The sequence below is a fragment of the Crocodylus siamensis genome, chromosome 6 (genome assembly GCF_052110815.1).
Source record: "Crocodylus siamensis isolate JL-2025a chromosome 6, ASM5211081v1, whole genome shotgun sequence".
Classification (NCBI taxonomy): domain Eukaryota; kingdom Metazoa; phylum Chordata; order Crocodylia; family Crocodylidae; genus Crocodylus; species Crocodylus siamensis.
The window spans coordinates 56,887,461-56,908,279 of NC_143400.1; positions in this window are offsets into that span (position 1 = coordinate 56,887,461).

Consider the following 20,819-nt stretch of genomic DNA (forward strand, 5'->3'; position numbering starts at 1 on the left):
AGCATTCACAAACCATCTGGTACCTCGTAGAAACGTAGAAAAAGCATTTAAAGCTGTGTCTATGTCCGAATCATCAAATCGTTCCAAACTGATTTGGAGGTTTCCGATTTGATTCAGAGAGATTAAAGAATCTCTTGATTCGATTTGGATTTGGAAATTGAGCCATCAAATTGGGCCGAATCTCTGCCAAATCAGATCAGGGACCAAAACTTTGCACAGTCCTAGTTCTCATCTGTTCAGGAAAACCTGAGTCATTAGGTTAGGTGTGGGTGACCTGTATTTGGGATGATGAAACCCCTTTCCCTTACATAGATATTGCCTTTATACAGTAAAGGACCACACTTGTGTCCACTCCTCAAGCTGGCTTGCAAGACCATACTTCTAAAAATTGCTTAAAAACTAAAATTAGAGATACTAGTTTGTACCACACCACTAGCTGGTAGACAGCTGCAACAGTTACCATTTAGTTAGGCCTGTAACAGCACCTATCTAGCAGTATCTACTATGGTTACAGACACAGCTGGGCTTTGGGCTTCCTTTATGGATCTGTTGGAGGTGAGGGTCCTAGCAGCTCATAAAACAGGTGAATGGAGACTCAAGTCTAAACAATACCAATCCACCCTGCCCAAGATTTAGGATTTTGCAAGTTTCAATTTTAATTCAAACCAGAGCTGCCCATTTTTGCACAGCTTCCAATACCATCAAGCTTAATCATTTGAGAATTCAAAGATTTTAAACACACAATATATGTGGCCTTTTTTTGTTCATCTTCTGGGTTTTGAATCTATAGGATTTACACAGGTCATATATTTTACCTTCTCTCTGAAACCAGGGGTGTAGAAACTTGCTTGTAAAAAGGAGCACTATTTCAGTACAGAAGGCTTCATTATTGGTACTGGAAAACAAACAAACAAACAAACCCCAGGCTCATAGCACATTTAACTCATAAATAATTAAAAGCTGAAACATTACTACCTGCTGAAGAACAGCTAACCATTTTCTTTTCAGACATATACAAACATACCTCTTTCCAAAAAAAGAAAAGAGGGTCACCTCATTGCTTAAGAGATGAGGAAGAAGACACAGAAAGTACAGAACAAGGGACAGGAGAGCTGAGGCTATGGCACACTCACAGGCAGCAAGGAAGAGCCATAGGGAACTGCACTAGAAGGTCTCAAGCACATAAAAAGACCTGAGCCAGCCCCAGGGCCATTCCCTTGTTGTACCCATCCGCTTCCTCACATTGCATATCAGGTCCTACAATTCTGTACCCCCTTTCTTAGTCATGCTCCATCAATTTGATTGCCTGTCAGTTGCTGCTTTCACGGACTGCTCCTTACAATGAGACTCCATACTGGCCAGACAATAGCATAGAAGCTTGAACAGGACCTCTTTAATCCCAACACCTCAATCACCTGCCTTAGGATGAAAACGGGCAGCTGCAATAGCTAAATGCAGGCAAACTCAGCAATGTGGCAGGCAGGCAGGCAGGCAGAATGATTGTGAAGCATGCAGCGTTTGGCAGTCCTTACAAACACTGGCAACAAAGACTCTGGCTTTGCTCCAGTTTATACTACAAGCAATAAACTCCAAATACAAAGCAGCTCTCTCATATTTCCTCAGAGCTCCTTCTGTTAGCCTTGAACAACTCCTACCATTCTCAACATGCCAAGTCTAATGAGGCCCAGCTGCACCTAACTGGTTCCCAAATGTACTGAACCCCCGCCTTGAACTCTTGGTAGAAATTAACCTACCATATTCCAGGCAATGGACTGACTGATTCACTGGAACCTCTCCACCAAGTGCAGGAGGGCATAAATGAAGAGGCTGGACACCTGCCAGGGGACTTCTTCAGTGGGTAGTATTCTCTTGTCTTGGTCTAAGTCTTGGAACAATTTTTCTCTTTCCAAAAAACTCTCTTAAACTATTTGGAAATTATGATAAGCCGGGGGGGGGGAGGGGGTATGAAAAACCCAGCCTACTGCAAGAAAATGCAGAAAGAACATCTAATTCATAAGCAACTAGAAAGCTGAAGTTTACCATTTGAAATTAACAAAGGAGGCTTATTACAAACATCTAAAAAACTTATTTATCCTCTATGTAGTAGTAACTTTTGCTGATTTTGAGAGCGTTAACACTGGGTGCCAGATTATATCCACCTCCAAAAAGTCTCTCATCCCCTCTCATAAAATCCAAATAGGAAGTGTGCAAATATTCAGTCTATGTGCTCATAAAATTCTCCTCCCTTTAAAATATATGGTGCCCGAACTGAGGGAGTGGGTAGCAGAGAGAAAGACCTATTGTACCCTCCTATAGAAGTCATGTATTGTATTGTATTTAATACAATCTTCAAACATGACTTTTATGTAGTAGAGGCAGCAAATGGTGTTTAAAAACACGTTAAATAGTCATGGATAATCCTAGGTTTCCCATCCAAATTCTTCCGTGCTACATAAACAGCTTTTATCTTTTTTAAAGGGGTTTAAAAAGAGCAAAATCAAAGCAGGTTTGCAAAGCAAGGGCACAGAGTTACATTTGGTATTTATGAGAAACAAGAGGAACGGAGCAGTATATGAAAGAAAGCCAGAGTTTGATTGTCATGTTCTTTAGTGCTTTCATTATGTTGCTGTTGTGGAGACTGCAGCACAATTGGCTTATCACTTGTTTACTGAGTAAGATCCAGCTGGGAAAATGCAATCAGTTCTTCTATGAATAAATAGGGAGAGTTTCTCCATGAACATATTTGATTTTATTTTATGTTCTCCTTATAAAGTTCTGAAGCCTTAGAATGCCACCTCTTCTACAAGGGGTGTCCAGCCTTGCAAACAGAATTATTGTAAATATTGAGGTCATTTAAAAAAGACACTGCCTTCGTATAAAAAAGGTAGAATTGTAAAGCTGTATATCATGTGAATCCAGATCACGTGCTGCCTGTTACTGAATGTATAACTCAGAAGTGCTTCCTTATGAATTAAGCACTCATCATGTATTTTAACCCCCTTGGAGAAAATTATGCACTGCTCTGAATTGCCTGCATGAGTTATCTTTTATTCATTAGAATTCTAAATGTTATTGAAATGTATTCTTAATTATTCCCTGCTGAAAACAGTGGTGTTCTTGAACAAGTATTTTGCATTTGTTATCTCCTGCTGCTATCATAGTTAATAATGCATATAATAATAAAAACATAAGAAACTATTATTGCAGAATAATAGAACTTATTAATATGATTCAATTTAGGAAAATTCTTATTTCTGGCTTTCAAGGTATGTGAATGATGTTCTCCGGATAGTTAAAACATGTGGATTATATGTGGTAGGTCTAGCATGGAAACACCCTCATTTGCCTGAAAGGTAACAGGTATTCCATTGATTATCTACCATCTCCTGGATCAATTCCTGAACAGCACTAAAGCTTACTACTGGGTTCTAAAGTTCATCAACATGTTAATTATTATTATTATTATTGACCATAAATGGCATTGGAAACCTTTCATGGGCCCTTTTTAATTTCTCTGATTTAAATGGAAAAACCACCCCTAATGCCTTTGAGTCTTTTTGTCTTCAGTATTCTGGCCTGGGGTTTGCTGGGATTTTTTTCATTCTATTTTTTTTTCCTTGATCCCCTTTTATGTTTCCACTCTCTCCTTCACATTTTGCTACTGAAAGCAACAAGAAAGGAGAGAAGGAAAGGGAAAGAAAAGCATAAAAATGGTTTTGGAATCCATAAGAACCAGCTTCCTCAGCAGCTGTGATGCTGGTGTAACTCCATAGCTGTGGTAGCAGCTATTTCCACCCCCCACCCTCCCCTCAAGCCAGTACCCAGGGCTGTTGCCCCAGTCATCCTGCTACTGATCCTGTTCCCTGTAAGAGAAAAATTCAGAACATCTTTTGCTAAACTTACTTTCTTACGCACTTCCACTCAGTAGTCTTATGTAACAGAACATAGAAGAGGAAGGCACCTTCTGGGCCACTGAGTTCAGTCCCCAACTCTTGCATGAACTTCTCTCATAAATGGATCAAGATCTGTTCTAAAACTGATTAGGTTTTTGCCCCGTTAGTCCTACTGTAAGGATGCTCCAGAACCTCGCTCTTCTAACAGCTAGAAATCTAATGTCAGCCTGTAAATACTCACATCCAATTTATACCCATTTATTTGTGTCAGCCTTGTCCTTTCACTTAAATAAACACAAGGGAAAGAAAAGAATTATCTACAGGATATTGATAGAAACCAGTCTGATCCCTTCACAGTCTCATTTTGCTGAGAGAGAGAAGCCAGGCTCTTGTAGTACTTTTTTCTTTCCCTGGATAATCCTATTAGTCATATCTACTCTGTTGAATTCTTTATTTATTTTATTTTATTTTATTGGACATGGATGACCAGAACTACACATAGGATTCTAGTTGAGGACTTACCAGAACTTTGAACAATTTCATTAGTATTTCTCTTTCTCTGCTAGAAATACTTCACCTGATACAACATAGCATACTTTTGCTTTTTTCATAGCCACATAATACTTGTGGCTCAGTCATCCTGTAGTTGACTAATGCAGCCAATTGCCTCTGTTCAGCATTTGGTGCCAATTGACGGTTAGTGTGTAACCGTGAACTTGTAACTATTCAATTTTATCCTATTTTTATTGCTATAGTCTTCAAAGTTATCCAGTTAATCCCATATGATATTCCAGTCATTTTCTCATTGACAATGCCTTTCAGCTTTTACTGTTAGCAAAATTGCATTACTGTACAGTTACTTTTTGTGCCAGATTGAAAATATTAAATAAACTCAGTCCCAAGACCAGTCCTTGAAAAAGTCCACTAGTTATCTTCAGCCCAGTAGTTCTCTGTATACCCTGTTATCTCTCTTTCAGCCAGATCCTGACCCAGTTTGAAGTGCATATGCTAATCCTCACCTCATCCAGATTAAGTAATAATTTCCACTATAAACAAATGTTTTTATTTAAATCCAGTGAGTTGAAACCTATCACATTTTCCCTTGTCTATAAAATCAGTTTTTTATCAGAGAAAGAGATTGTGTTAGTCTGGCAGTATCTGCCACTGGTTGATTCATGCTGCATTTTATCTTGTTTTACATTTACTTTCAGGTGTTGAATTATTCCTCCCTTCAAAATTTGTTTTAAAGCTTTGTATGCTATTGAAGTCAAAGTAATGGATCTGTAGTGGCTCAGCTCACTTTTTCCCCCCTTCCCTATATAGAAGGACTATTTATTATTCTCCAATTATATGGTGTCAACCTCTGTTTAATAAAACCCTTGCTACCAGAATTGCAGATTTCTATGCTAGTTCTTTATTATGGGAGGGAAACTAGCTGGTCCCCCTGACTTGAGAGCATTAAACAATTCTAGTTTTATTTCTACCTGAGATGTGGTAATTTCCATTTTCATACACTCATTCCCATTACCCTCCTGCCTTAACTCTATATTCAAGATCCCATCCTTACTGAAGGCTGACAAAGTGTTCATTTCATTTTTCAAACATGAAAAGCAGATGCTTTGTTGTCTCTTGGCAAATCAAGGGTACAAACTTAAGAGGACCGTCGGAAGGTCAGGGATACCTGCATCATGGGGAACCCTGACCGAGAAGATCTGGCTGCCCATTGAATCCCAGCTGTACTTCAGCAGGAGCGTCTAATCTACTCTCATGAAGCTTTATTGACCTGCCAGGTGTACCAAATTGGTACAAGTACATGGCTGGGAGCTATGTCCAGTGATGGGCAGTGGCAAAGAAAAAGAGAGATGTAGAGATAGAGGGGCAGTGGGGAGGAACACCCTCCTGCTGCCTGAGACTGAAGTACCTGGGAACAGGGCAAAAGACCCACAGGGTCTTCAGAGCTCAGAGGGGCTCAGCAAAAAAAGGAAAAAGTGAAGAGAGAGAGAGAGCGCAAAGGTGGAACCCTGGCTCAGCACTAATTGATTATAACCAGTATGTGATTAAGCCAGCGAGGCGTTAATTGATGGAGCGCAGAGGAAAAGAAGAGAAAAGAAAAAACTACTCAATTACTGGAGTCATGGTAGAAAGGCTCAAAAAAGGAACCAGGAGGAAGATTGAGGAGCCACTGCAGGTTTTCATATATATTTTTCGTGCATCTGGTCACACGGCTCATCCAAGCGGGCATCAGCTGGCTCTGGGTCAGGGAAACCACCATCCTCCCAGACTTAATTAGAATCATCAAAGACGTGGCAGAGGAGATAATGGGCCATGAGCCTGATCCAATCCTACTGCCTGCCGTGACATCCGCAGGACAAGTGAATCTCTTCAGGATGCCAGGCCCTGTGTCCATACCCTGCGGTGGCCCCTGCGGTGGTGCATTGGCCGGGAACTCTGACAAGGGCTAAGGGGAACCTGAAAATATGGAAGTCATAATGGCAATAGCAGCCAGTGGCACAAACCAGATTCAACAAACACTGCAGCTGATGGGGCAAGTCCTCCAGCAACAGCAATCAGCCCATCAACTTGCTCTGGAAGAAAGCTGGCTACAGCAACAGGCCTGGCATCAGAGGAATGCTGTAGAGCTACCCAAGATGTCTGTCCACGATTATCCTGAGGTATTTCTAGAAAGTTTTGAATGGGCAGTGTTGGTAGCTGGGCTGGAGAAGGCTCGCTGGGTGGGACAGCTGGGAGTGTTGTTAATTGGAAAAGCACAGGCATGATGCTATGTGGGCTATGATGCAAGAGGAGGCTACAGACTATAACAAGGTGAAGCGGGAGATCCTGTATTGACTGGATATCAACCCAGAAACTTATTGGCAGGCATTCAGGGCCAAAAAGAGGAAAGAGACCCCAGGGCTCTGTTGCAATGCTTAGTGGATCTAGTGACAAAGTGGCTGAAGCCTGCTGAAAATTTAAAGACAGATATCTGCAACAATATTTTGCTGGAGTAGTTTTTGGTGAATCTAGATGAGGAAACCCAGAGCTGGGTCAGACACCAAAGGCCAGTGTCCTCGGCTGAGGCACTGCAACTGGCTGAAAATTTTAGCAGCGCTTTTGGAGAGAAGCCCCCAGAATGGAATGCGAAGGTAGACTAATAACCAAAACCTTAAGGTCCCGAGGCTGGGGAATAGGGAGGTCCAAGAATAGCAAAGACCTGCTAGCAATTCGATAGTTTGTTTCTGGAGTAGGAAGGTGGAACACATGTCCTAGGACTGTGCTAGCTGGGTGTAGTCGGTACCTAAATTGCCTTATTCACCATTTGAAGACCTGACCATAATGCCAGGCCTTGGAGAACCTGGAGGCAGAGACTCCAGGGACTGTAGTATAGGTCAGAGAGGCAGTGGCAGGCACCTGCCTTGACCAGTGGTGGAAGCCTGGTAGGGGGTAAGAGGTTCGAAGCCATCATCAATACAGGATGCTCACATATGTTTATTCAGGCCACACTAGTACCCTGCAAATATATTTAAGAAGCTAACCCCATTAGAATAACATGCATGCAAGGGCATGGGCATGGCATCTGTTATTGTCTTCCAAGTCACCGGGTTAATTGTCAAGAGAGAAATGTCTGTTGGGATGGCCCTTGACTTACTTACCATACCTGATGATTCTAGGCTGAGATTGGAGGGAAATTTATGAAGTATCAGACAATGTAAGATGAGATCGAACAGGAGAGTCTGGCTTGCTGATAAGCAAAGAGGAGAAGCCAGATGGGGAAAGTTTTGACATAGAACACCTGTCTAGCAGTGAAGGGTTTCAGTGGACACAGGCTACGGAAGACAAGTTTCAAACCATAAAAGAGACTGAGTTCACTTGAGAGGAGGCGAATGTGGTGGATCCAAGGTGATGTATGAGTTTACCTAGATTCGAGGTTAGGACAGGGTTGCTTTATCGCATAAATTTCGGAGTGCAAGAAAGGGAGGAAGTTGCCCAGTTGTTAATTCCATGCCAGTTTGGAGTCCCTTTCTTAAAAGTAGCCCATGAAAACCCCCTGGGGGGGAGGCATATGGAGGGTGGCAAAATGGAGGTCCATTTAACAAAGTGGTGTTTTTGGCCCAAGATATATGAGCAGGTTGAGAATTTCTGCCGAGCCTGTCCCACTTGCCAGAAAGTGAGCACAAACAAGCCAGCATGAGTACCACTGCAACCGATGCCCATAATTGAGATACCGTTCTCCCGTATCATGCTTGACGTAGTGGGACCCCTCCCTAAAATTTTGGTGAGGCATCAGTACTTGCTGGTGATCATAGATTGCACGACTCAGCTCTCTGAGACAGTCCCCATGCGTACCATCACCAGGTCTTGGGTGGCAGAGGATCTCCTAAAATGGGTCACCTGGATAGGGATTCACAAGGAGATTGTCAGTGATCAAGGGTCCAATTTTATGTCAGGGGTCCTTCAGAGTCTATGTAAAGTCTTGTAGATCAAACAACTGTGAATGGCCATGTACCACCCTCAGACCAATGGCCTGGTGGAGAGGTTCAATGGGACACTAAAGAACATGCTGTCAGTGTGTGCAGGCCGAACCACGTAAATGGGACCTTATGATCCCACCATTGTTGTTTGCAGCACAGGAAGCTCCACAGTGGTATTTGGGGTGTGTGCTATTTGATCTGGTATACGGGCACCATCTGAGGGGCATATTTGACTTGGTAAGGGAAGGTTGGGAAGAGAGGCCCCAGGAGGGCGTTAGTCATGGGGAGCAAAAGAATTGAGGCAGCAGTCGCAGAGAGCGGGGCAGTTGTTGTGAGAACACCTGAGGGCGGCACAGAGAACCCAAAAGGCCTATTTATGATTAAAAAAAAAAAAAAAAAACCCAAGAGAGGCATTTTCAAGTAGGTCAGAAGGTCTTGGTGCTACTCCTGGAGATGGACAATAAAATTTTGAGATGTTGGTGGGGTCCATTTTAGGTGGTTAGGCAGGCTGGCCCCATGAACTATGAGGTTCTCAAACCTGGACATAAGAAGGAAAAACAAATATACTATGTTAATCTGCTCAAGAAATGGAGGGAGTGGGACGGCTTGTTGATTGACCCGTCTTCCCTGGATGAGGAGTTTGACCGGGACTGGGGTATGGACCCAGGTCAGAATAAAGGGGGTATAGAAGTCCCTGTTGGGGCCCAGCTGAGTATCCAGCAACAGGGTCAATTAAAAGATTTAGCTATGGAGTTCCAGGATGTTATCAGTGAGATTCCAGGGTGTGCCAAAGGGATTACCCACCAGATAATAACCCCAAGTGGGCAGATTGTGAGCGAGAAATGGAGGAGGATCCCATACCACAGATACCAGGTGATCTGTGAAGAAGTTTAAAAAATGTTGAAACAAGGCATCATCTGGGAGTCCTGGAGTCCTTGGTGTAGCCCCATTGTGGCAGTAACTAAGCCCGACAGGTCATTACAACTATATGTAGACTTCAGGAAGGTTAATGCCATATCCCGCTTTGATGCCTTCCCCATGCCCCAGATTAGTGAGTTGCTGGATAAGGTGGGACAGGCTAGGTTTATCTCAACCCTGGACTTGGCGAAGGGTACTGGCAGGTGCCATTGAGAAGGAAAGACATGGCTAAGACAGCATTCGGCACACTGTGGGGCCTGTACAAATTTAGGAGGATGCCTTTCAGGCTCCATGGGCCACAGCAACTTTTCAGAGGTTGGTCAAATGGGTGTTGGCCCTGCACCAGTATGCTGCTTACATAGATGATATTATAATCTATACACAAAGTTGGGAGGAACACTTGGAACTGGTGAGGGCTGTACTACAGGAGTCACGTCAAGCTGGGCTCACGGCCAACCCAAAGAAGTGTGTGTTAGGAAAAGTGGAAATGAAATACTTGGGATTTATGGTAGGCCAAGGACAGATCTGGCCCCTAGCCGATAAGGGGCCTTACACCATTATAGCACACCCCAGAGCCATAAGCAACTTAGGGCATTCCTAGGCCTCGCAGGATATTATCGACAATTTATACCGCAGTTTGCACAGATAACAGCACCCTTAACTGATTTTTACAAGGGAGAGGTACAGCCTCCCCTCAGGTGGGATGTCATGAGCAGACAGGCATTTGAGAAAACGAAGAATGCCCTCTGTCAAGACATGGTACTTGAAACATGGGACTTTGAGTCCCCTTTTGTTCTTCAGACGGATGCCTCCAGTAAGGCCTTGGGTGTGGTCCTGTTGGAGGAGATTGATGGGATTTCCCAACCAGTAGCCTACTCCAGCCGAAAGTTGAACCCAATGGAAAGAAGGTATGCACTAGTACAGCAGGAATGCCTAGCCATAAAATGGGGCATTAATTATTTCCAATATTACTTGTTGGGGAGTAAATTCACCCTTATACTAGTCACGCCCTGCTAAGGTGGCTTAGAAGAAAACAGACGGACAATGCACGTATCGCCTGGTGGGCACTGACCTTGCAACCTTGCCATTTTAATATTGAGTACAAACCTGGCAAAACTAATATGGTTCTGGATTTTTTTTCCAAGATGCTATGAAAGTGAAGACGCTGGAGAACAAGGCTGCTTAGAAGCAGAGGCAACACTGCTGCTTCCCAATGAAGAACTGCCTAACAGCAAGTTAAAGGGGGAGGTATGTGGGAAGGTCAGGGATACCCACGTTGTGGGGAACCCTGACTGAGAAGATCTGGCTGGCCATTGCAGCCCAGCTGTACTTTGGGAGCTCCCGATCCACTCCCACAAAGCTTTATTGACCTGCCAAGTGTGGCAGGCAGCAGTGAAGAAAAAGGGAGATAGGGGCAGTGGGGAGGAGCACCCTCCTGCTGCCTGAGAGTGAAGTCCCTGAGAACAGGGCAATGTGACGGCCAGAACCAGAGGGATTAATAAGCAATAAATATGTGCTTCTTGGAGGCATTTGGTATTTTGCCTAAACAGGTAATATTAGTTAATCTAAAACTTGTAAGTTTGTAAACTGCAAATGTAACTTGTCTGTCATAAGTTTAACCAAAATGATAAATTAACTGTTTGTGGAATTGACTGGGCCCTATAGGCAAAGCTGTAGCTGTGAGATTAGGAGACCTAACATTTTTTTGTTCAGGGTTCAGCCTTGATGATAAAACTGGACCCAACTGCCTGGCACACCCAACACATTCCAGGAAAGCATGTCCCAAGAAAGCATATTCAAATGAAACCTAAAAGGGGTTGGGGCTTAGGCGGAGCAATCTTAATTTCAAACCTGAAGGTCCTGCATCATAATTTGCTTATTGGATAAACCCGAGTCTGGGTAGTAACCTTTTATGATAATTTTAACACCTTTCAATACCATAGGGTAACAGCTATAGGGTAACATTGTGAGTGGCTCTAAAGCCAACATATTAACATTAAAAATAGGTATAAAAAGTGCATGCATCAGGCGATCAGCAGGAAGGAGGGAACAGAATGGTCATTTCTGTTTCACACCAGGACCCCAAACCCCCGGTGTGTGAGTGAGGATCGGATCCTGATCAAGTGAACTTCCCTGATAATCCCTCTGACAGCATCAATTGGGGACGCCTGATTTTGCTGGAATCACTTGACGCACACCTGATAACATAACCTGATGTTATGGCTAGTCAGTTAGCCTGCGACAGAATTGATCTAGCTATTGTTATTATCTGTTATTTACTATTAGCTCTTTAATACTGCATTATCTGCTTATCGCATTTATCTTTCTGTTAACTGTTGTGTGTGTGTGAAAGCTATAATAAATTTGCCTTCACTTCACTCCCAACTTTGCCTCCTCAAACTGAATCAAACAGCCCAGTTGGCCTGTGATAAAATTAATACACTCACAGTGCTCAGCTGTGAGTGCATTAGACACTGGGCTGTTCAAAACAACAGATAGACAAACATGGGTTGGCAACTTATCGATAGTCCCTCAATGCCAGGTGCGCAGCAAGTGATTCCAGTGAAGTCAGACATCCCCCAGGGTCTTCAGAGCTCAGAGGGGCTCAGCAAAAAGAGGAAAAAGTAGAGAGAGAGAGTGTCAAGGTGGAATCCCGGCTCCGTGTTAATTGATTACAGCCGGTACATGATTAATTCAGTGAGGCGTTAATTGATGGAGTGTGCGGGGAAAAGAAAAGAAAGGGAAAAAATGCTTGACTGCTGGAGTCGTGGTTAAGAGGCTCAAAAAAGGAACCAGGAGGAACACTGAGGAGCCGCTGCAGGTTTTCAGAGGTTTTATCATTATTCCTCCATCCCCTATATATTTTTCATGCATCTAGTCACACTGCTTGTCCAAATGGGTATCATCTGGCTCTGGGTCAGGGAAACCACCATCCTCCCAGACTTAATTAGAATCATCAAAGATGTGGCAGATGAGATAATGGGCCAGGAGCATGACCCAGTCCTGCCGCCTGCTGCCCACACTGACATCAGCAGGACAAGTGGATGTCCTCAGGATGTCGGGCCCTGTAGCCATACCCTGCGGTGGCCCAACAGGGACATATTAAGTTTATTTCTCTAATGACATAGCTACACAGCCAAATAAAGGTGTGATATTTTGTCTATGGTTTAGCCAGCACCGGAAAAAATGGCACTGCATGAGTGACAGGACAGTGTTAGCACAGGTTATCAACTGAGTACAAGCCCTACAGGTGCCTGGGATATATTCTTCCATTACTATGTTCCCTTGTTTTCACTGCTATTGTTTGCTAAGATAGGTAGATTAATTTTAACACACCTTCTTTCTGCAATGTAGACATATCTGTAACTTCTCACTTTTGTTATTACTGGATCAGTTACACCAATGCCAAATTATTTATTTAATGTTTAATTATTTATTTATTTATTTTTCTCCAGTTCTTTATGGAAGTGGAATATGTTGATAGAGCCACTCAGTCATGAAGCTATAACTATCATGATGTTATGGCTAGTTAGTAAAAGACGTGACTAGGAAGATTCAGTTAATTAAAATAAATTAGCCCAATGCTGAAGTGTCACAGGGGCACTCAGGTGCCCTGTTCCTAAGAAGGGAGAAGGGCAGCTGCCAATCTTCAGGGCAGCTCAAGTGCCGGTTGCTGGGGCAACTGCACTGGTCAGGTGACCAGGAAGCGGCAGGGCCAGGAGTATATAAGCAGCCTAGGCTGAAGCATAGAAAGCAGTCCCCCTCTGGCAGCCTAAGGAGCAGCAGCTCTGCTGCAGAGCAGCGCAGCCTGAGCGGCTGCAGCATAGTATGGGGTGGAGAGAACCCTGACAGGGAGGCTTGGAAGGTGTGCCATGGTGGCACAGCAATTACGTTCTAGCCAGGAGGCTTATTTTGAGTTATAGCCGGTTGGCTCATGGATTTATGTTCCCTGTTTGTTATTGTGTAATACCAGAGGACTGGGTGAGGCTGTAGGGGAAGGAGGAGGCCTCAGGGGAGCTCCCCAGTAGGGTGGGGGTTCCTGGTGCCCTGTACAGGCACAGTGAGTGGTGCCAGGGAAGGCACAGTAGTTTGGCGCTGGGGTGGTGCTGTGGTTGGGGGCTGTCTTGACCCCAGCCCTGTGTGGGGGCGATATCAGAACAGACCCCAGTGGGGGTGCTGGCAAAAGCCCAGGGGGGCCTAGGCCCAAAAAGGTGGGTCTGGGGCCAGGTAAGGCTAAGGCCGCCTGAGCCCCAATTGGGAGAAGGCCCAAGAAGGCGGGTCTGGGGCCAGCCGCCTGAGCCCCAATTTGGAGAAGCCTGAGCAGGGCGGCCCTGGGTGGGCGATAGCCGGAGAAGCCCCAGGAGAGGGGCACGTACTGAGAGAAGCCCCAGGAGAGGGGCACGTACTGCGAGAGACCGGCCCCAGTGGGGCATTGTCTGTGTGATTTGAAGCCCCAGAGGGGGCACGTACTGAGAAAAGCCCCCTAGAGGGCATGTACGAGACACAAGGCCCGGTCTGAGAGAACATCTGGGCGGAGGCCTTTTTGAGAGAGCCTCTGGGGAAAGTGTATGGGCAGGATAACATGCGGAAGGTCTGCGAGGCTTGGGGTGTGCTAAAGGGGAGGTTGGAGGCATGCGTAGCCCATAAGGCTGGGGTGCACCAGGTCACTCCGTACAGAGTAGGAGCCCAGACAATCCTAGCACCATGTCCAAGGGGACAGAAAGGCAGCCTCCCATCTAAACTTATATATAACAGCAAGATGTGGTGGGTGAGAGAGAGGGTGCTGGATCGCCTACTTGGCACGGTAGGGAGTGCTAAAGAGATCACGGCCACTCCTAGGCCCCACTCTGTGACGTGAATGTCAATATTTTACCAGTCTGGAGTACAGTCCTGCTGTGGGATTACATTTTCAATCAGTCAGTTCCAAATTAGGAGATGCGATTTGCTTGTATTCATATTTCACTCGTTGGCAACATGTAGAACATTCCATAGCATTTCTGCAGGCTATATGTTTATCTCTTGTTTTATTGTGTATGTATCCCACAAGTTAGAAGACCTTAAAAATATTACACAACTTTTTTTTTAGGTATTATACAAACATAATGAAAAAAATAATCTTTTCTTTTTGTTAAGTTCTGTACCTAGTACAGAGATCACAGCAAGTTAACTACTAGTATAAATCTACTGCAGAGCTTAGCACCTGTACAAAGCATGTAAGAAATTTAGAACACTGGTTACAACCAATGATCCCCCTATTTGTGCCATCGCTGCTATTAGTTACAACCAGAGACTCCCCCACCCACCCCAGCATGTGTGCCATGACTGCTTTTGGGTGAATGTGCAATTTCCATCATGGTCTCGACTACTTATCTCTCATTGCATTCTATATGTACCATTGTGACAGGCTCATGCCCAGCACTTCTGTCCCAGTATCATGAGTGTGCCCTGCACACATGGCTATGTCACATCTGACCCACTTGTCTGCCATGACTTGATGTTCCAAGATGACCCTGTACTTGTCTGGAAGCAATCCAGTTCCTCTGTGGGCTGGATGTGACTCTAGTGGTGCGTCTTCTATGGGGCTCCTCCTCCCCTAAACTCCACCCCTTTCTACTTGGGTGATATTTGCTGTTTGTTGTGATGTTGTAGGTGCTTGCCACATGGGCCATCCCATGGTGTTAGGCTGTAGGTAGAATCCTTAGGGTTCTGTTGCCCCCAGCTCATGTTAATGTAGGACTATGAAAGAACATTAACTAAACAGATAAGATAACCTCAAAGTGGCTTGGTTTGGCAGTCAGACAAGGCACTGTTGCTTCACTGCACTGAGCTTCTTCCCCCTTTTTGGGGTATGATCTACTTTGGGCCTTATGCCCCCTTGCTTGTCTCATGTGCTATCACGTTCCATTTTCCTGAGTGGTACTACACTGTAAAATAAAACTGTTGCAGGGCTAATGCCTACTGAGCGATCTGTGCATTGTTAGTCTTTGCTGACTGCAGCCACCTGAGGGGAGCATGGTTGGTAACTAGCAAGTAGGAATAATTCCACTGCCCACTTCATTGCTAGACACTCTTGCTCAATGGTGGAATACTGGAGCTCATGAGGGAACAAGTTACGGCTGATATGGGCTATTGGTTTCACTTCTTGCTCCTCCTCCTGGGTCAGTACCACTCTGTTTGTGGTTTCCGAGGCATCAGTCTGTAACATAAAGGGTTGATTAAAGTATGGGGCTCTGGCACAGCACCAGCTTAATCTGCTCGGAGGCCTCCTGTGCGATAGGTATCCACCACACTTTTGTTAGGTTGGTGGTTCTTAGTTATGTCAGTAAGCAGGGCAGCCACTTCCGAAAAAAGTGAGACAAATTTATTGGCCAGCCCTAACAAGGAATAGATTTGTTTCTTCATCTGAGGCAGTTCATAGGAATTCAGGGCCCTGATCTTATCTCCAAATGGAGAGATTAGCCCCTGTCCTACTTTAAACCCCAGATACTGGGTTTCCTGTTGGTTCAACATGCTGTTAGCTGGGTTGGTGGTAAGGCCTATCCTATGCAGTTCCTGCAGGACCCTCTACAATGCCCTCATGTGTTGTTCCCACGGTTCAGAGAAAGTGATGACATTGTCAATATATACCACAGTGTAAGCTTGATGTGGGGCTAATAGGCAATCCATAAAACTCTGGAAAGTGGCTGTTGTGTCATGCAGGCCAAATGGCATACAGCGGAATTGAAATAGGTCCTATGGTTTACCAAATGCCTTCTTTTTCTGATCTTATCCAATATGGAAATAAATCATGTCTGGCCCACTTTCCCCAGCATCTCCTTGATGCATAGCATCAGAAATGCATCAGATTTGGCTACCACATTTAACTTGTGAAAATTAATGCACAGGCATAGAGCCCAATCCCCTTTTGGCACAATACCAGGGGACTGCTCCACTGGCTACTAGATTCGCATATTGTCCCCTTAACCAACATTTTTCCAGTTCAGTTTTAATGGCCTCATGGAGTTGCTGAGAGATCTGCCTCCAGGTTTCTCATGTTATGGACCCCTTCGGTGTGTTGATATAGTGTACTACCCCTTTAGCTGCCCCAGGCTCAGTGAAGAACACATCCCAATATTCTGCTACCAGTTTCTGCAATAACTGTTCTTGTACCCAGGGGGGCTGTTTGCCAAGGACCAGCCTTTCTGGGGCACTGACCTCTTCCAAGCAGGGTTCCAATTCTGCTGGGTCTGGGTAGAGCCACATGTCATGCACGTGCCACCGTTTGAGTAGGTTAATGTGGTAGATCTGTTTTTTGGGCTGATGCCCCAGCTCTACCACTTCATAATTGATGGGACCCATGCAGTATGATACCTCAAATGGTCCCTGCGACCTGGCCAGGAGCCAACCATTGTGGCTCAGCAACAGGATTAGGACCTGGTCACTTGCCTGTAGGTGCTGCTCATGGGCTCTGTGATTGTAGTATACTTTCTGCCTGTCTTAAGCCTGTCTAAGGTTCTCCCTTGCCATCTGATGGGCATGGGATGGGCACCCACCCAATTTTGGTGGTTCCAGGCTGGGGACATATAATTATGTTTCTGTCACCAGAAAGGAAGAAAATAATTCTTTATGGTTGGTTTTGTTTGTTTGTTTGTTTTGGGGTTTTTTTGCATAGAAGATATTTATTTGTGGAAACAATTTTTTGAAGTCAAATCTTTCTTTAAAACATTGAACAAAACACAGACTTGTGCTGTGAATTTCAAAAATATTTCTGAAAGAAAAGAAAAGTAAAAAACTATGATAATCCCCTAATTTGCATCTTATTCACTTTCCTTCTTCTATCTATTCTACATGCACTACTTCCTTGCTCTGGGGAAGTCCACTTTGTGGAGTTACACCTTCACTATTTTGAGAGTAAAGCCAGAGAGCAACCATGAAGTGTTTTATCCGCTGATGTCCACCAATGTATTAATGTTATTCCTAGAGATATTAAGGCCCCTTTGGTGTCTGGATGGGAATGTGCTATGGTATGGCTGCCAAAACATCAAGCAAGTTGCATTGGAAACTTAATAGCCTGTTCCTTCCATGTTGCTTTTCTCCTATCTCTCCAAGCTTTTCTTTCTGAAGGGGCCATTAATCACAACCTTCAAGTGTTATTGTCTCCCTATTTCTCTCCCATGGCCTTACCATCAGATGACATGCAGTTGCCTTACAGTTGTTCATTTAGTGCTTTGTCCTTTTAGAAAAACAAAGTGCATTTGACAGCACAAAAGCTACTTTTGTTCCTTTCTAGAAAGAATACATCTTCCATACAACCTAATTGTGATGCTTGAAATGATGTTTCCCAGGAAGACAGCTTAGATGTGAAAATTTCAAATGTTGAACACTAACTAGACCTTATCTGCAGTGGTACGAACAGGAATGTGACAACTGAGTACCCCTGACAATAACTGCATTTTGAGATGCATAGTAATATCAAATGCCTGAGCAACAAACTGTAAAGCCTCTTTATTGCCATGTATTTGACCTTGAGAACTGGAGGCTGCTTTACTTGCTGCTTGTCTATTTTAGAAGTAAATGAAATACTGACACCTCTATCCCTGAAATAAAGTAAATGAATGGATAAGGAATGTAAAAAGTAATTAATAATTATATCTTAGTATGTCTGGGCCAGATTCATCACTGATTTAATCAGGGTCTTTGGTTGTAGCTGTGTTGGCCTAAGGACATAGGCAGCCATAAAATATATTACATCTACCCAAAGAAGCTTGCCTGTCACTGATGTAATATCACTCACTTGAAATAAATTACAGCCGAGAATAATCTAACTTATTTCCTTCGTCGTTAGTATGAAAACACGTCTGGTATAAGTACTGGAGAAATTAACTTTTTAGTTCCCTGACAATGAATTGCTTTGGTTGTATTAATAATTTCTTTAACTAAGTCTGATGGAGGAAAGACTTGCTTTAAAAAGATCTGTTCTAATCAAAGATCAAATAGTTAAGATCTGAGAGCTGGCTGGAGAGGTTCCAGTGTACATATGAATCTGTTTCACTAAAAATATATATGCTTTCATCCCAAAGCCCTTTCAAACTATCTACATAGTGCAACCACCTGTGGAGAGGAGGCCAGAGGGAGGATAAACAGAAGGTGCAGCTCACAGACAAATCAGGGCCAGGGAGGATTGGGAGGCATAGCCAAGGATTCCAAAGAAAACCACCATTTTCACAAAAAAGTGAATGGGTTGTTTAATATCCATGCAGAACAGATAGGACCTGAATTTTGAAAGTGTCTCTGGGATAAAGAAAACCAAACACAAAGCCTATGGAGAATTTGAATGACCATTTTTGATTGGATTACCTGCTTTAAACCTTAGGCAAATAAACCAACCCCTTGGTTCATTTATACTGCTAGTGTGCCAGGTAGAAATAGTAATGTTTTTACATTTTGGTTTCAGACAATATATTCAATTATGAGACAGACTGACTTTTAGTATAATAAGCCCTGCAATATTCAACATTACCTTTTTATCACTATTTATATATCCAGGAACCACTCCAAATCCAAGGGATCACACCTCTGACAAGATGCCATGCTCCCAACTTCATGTATTTATTGAGGTCCAACATAATTGCAATAAAGCTTTGTTCCACTGAGATCTTTATAGGTTCTAATCCTGTGTTACATGTAGCATAACATTAGCATTTCTCTAGGACTGGTGTCAAATATTATTTTATTTCCTTAATAAATATTAAGGAACTCTATATTAAGGATATAGGAAATATTAAGGAGCTCTAAGGAACAAGGGAACTCTGTGTTGCTGTCCTGACCAAGCAAAGGGTATCTAGAAACAGACGGAATTGCTAGTCTTTTCTGCCCAAAGCAGGGGGACTGGACCTGATAAGCTCGCAAGGTCCCTTCCAGCCCAACACTTCTGTGAATCTGTGTGAATCCAGATGTTTTAATAGATTTCAAGGGTTGGAAGGCACCTATTAGATCATTGAGTCTGACCCCCTGCTTTGATTCAGTGGAGAAAAATAAATCTGGAACATCTCTCTTGATCCTTCTGCTGTCACTCTTCTGACTTGGCACTGGATTTTGATCCCCCTTCATGCCAGGTGTTGCATATGTTAAAAATCAAACTTTGTTTATTTTTCATGAAGGAGGCAGCAGGCTTCTGTTCAGTGCTTCACAGGTACTTGAGCATTGCTGAGGACTGCAGTGTTTTAAAGGAAAATAGAACTGGCAGGTGATGAATGGACCATCATCTTAAATTTCAACCAGAGGGCCAATGCTGGTTCCCACCAGTGTAAGGAATAGATCTGTTGATGTCAAAGGAGTTACACTGCCTGTCTGGCATGAAGGGGGATCAAAATCCATTTTCAAAGGTTTCATAGACATTAGGGCTGGAAGGGACCTCGGAATATCATCGAGTCCAGCCCGCTGCCCAAAAGGCAGGAAGTCAGCTGGGGTCATAGGATCCCAGCAAGATAAGCTCTTGAAGGTGTTCAGTGCAGGTGCTTGAACAGCCTCCGATAGCAGGCTGTTCCAGACCTTGGGGGCTCGGACAGTAAAGAAATTCTTCCTTATGTCCAGCCTGAAATGGTCTCACAGTAGTTTATGACCATTCAACCTCATCATCTCCTGGAGTGCTCTGGTGAACAAATGTTCCCCCAGATCCTGGTAGTCACCCCGATTAACTTATGGGTGGCCATCAGATCACCCCTGAGCCTGTGCTTTTTCAAGCTAAAGGGCCCCATGGCTCTCAACCTGTCATTGTAAGGTCTGCTTTCCTGACCTCTGATCATGTGTGTGGCTCTTCTTTGGACTCTCTCAAGCTTCTCCACATCCTTTTTGAATTGTGGAGCCTAAAACTCGACACAATACTCCAGCTGAGGCCTCACCAAAGCCAAGTACAAGGGGAGAATGACGTCCCGGGATTTGCTTGAGAAGCATCTACGGATGCAAGCCAGCATTTTGGTCGTTTTAGTAGCTGCAGCACTGCATTGCGGGCTCATGTTCATCTTGTGGTCAATGATGACCCCCAAGTCTCTTTCTTCCATAGTGCTAGCCAGCGTAGCATTGCCTAGCCTATAAGGATGCTGCAGGTTTTTCTTCCCAAGGTGGAGAACCTTGCATTTTTTGGTGTTAACCACCATCAGGTTCTCGTCTGCCCATTTGCTGAGCCTGTCCAGGTCAGCCTGGATCACCTGCCTATCTTCTGGCATGGATGCTCTGCCCCAAAGTTTGGCGTCGTCAGTGAACTTGGTCAGTCCGCTTCTGACTCCAGTGTCCACATCGTTAATGAAGATGTTGAACAATATGGGCTCACGGACGGAGCCTGGGGGGACCCCGCTGGTCACAGGACACCATGATGTGTTCTCTTCTAGGTTGGCGGACCTCCTCTGGCGGGCTTTAAACTAGGGTCGTCGGGGGAAGGGGTAGATGAGGGCGGAGGAAACATCAGACTGCCAGACCAAAGAGCACCCACAACTACAGCCCAGCCCAAACCAACGAGCGAAGCGAATAAACAGGTAAGAGATAGGGGCCAGGGTAATGCTAG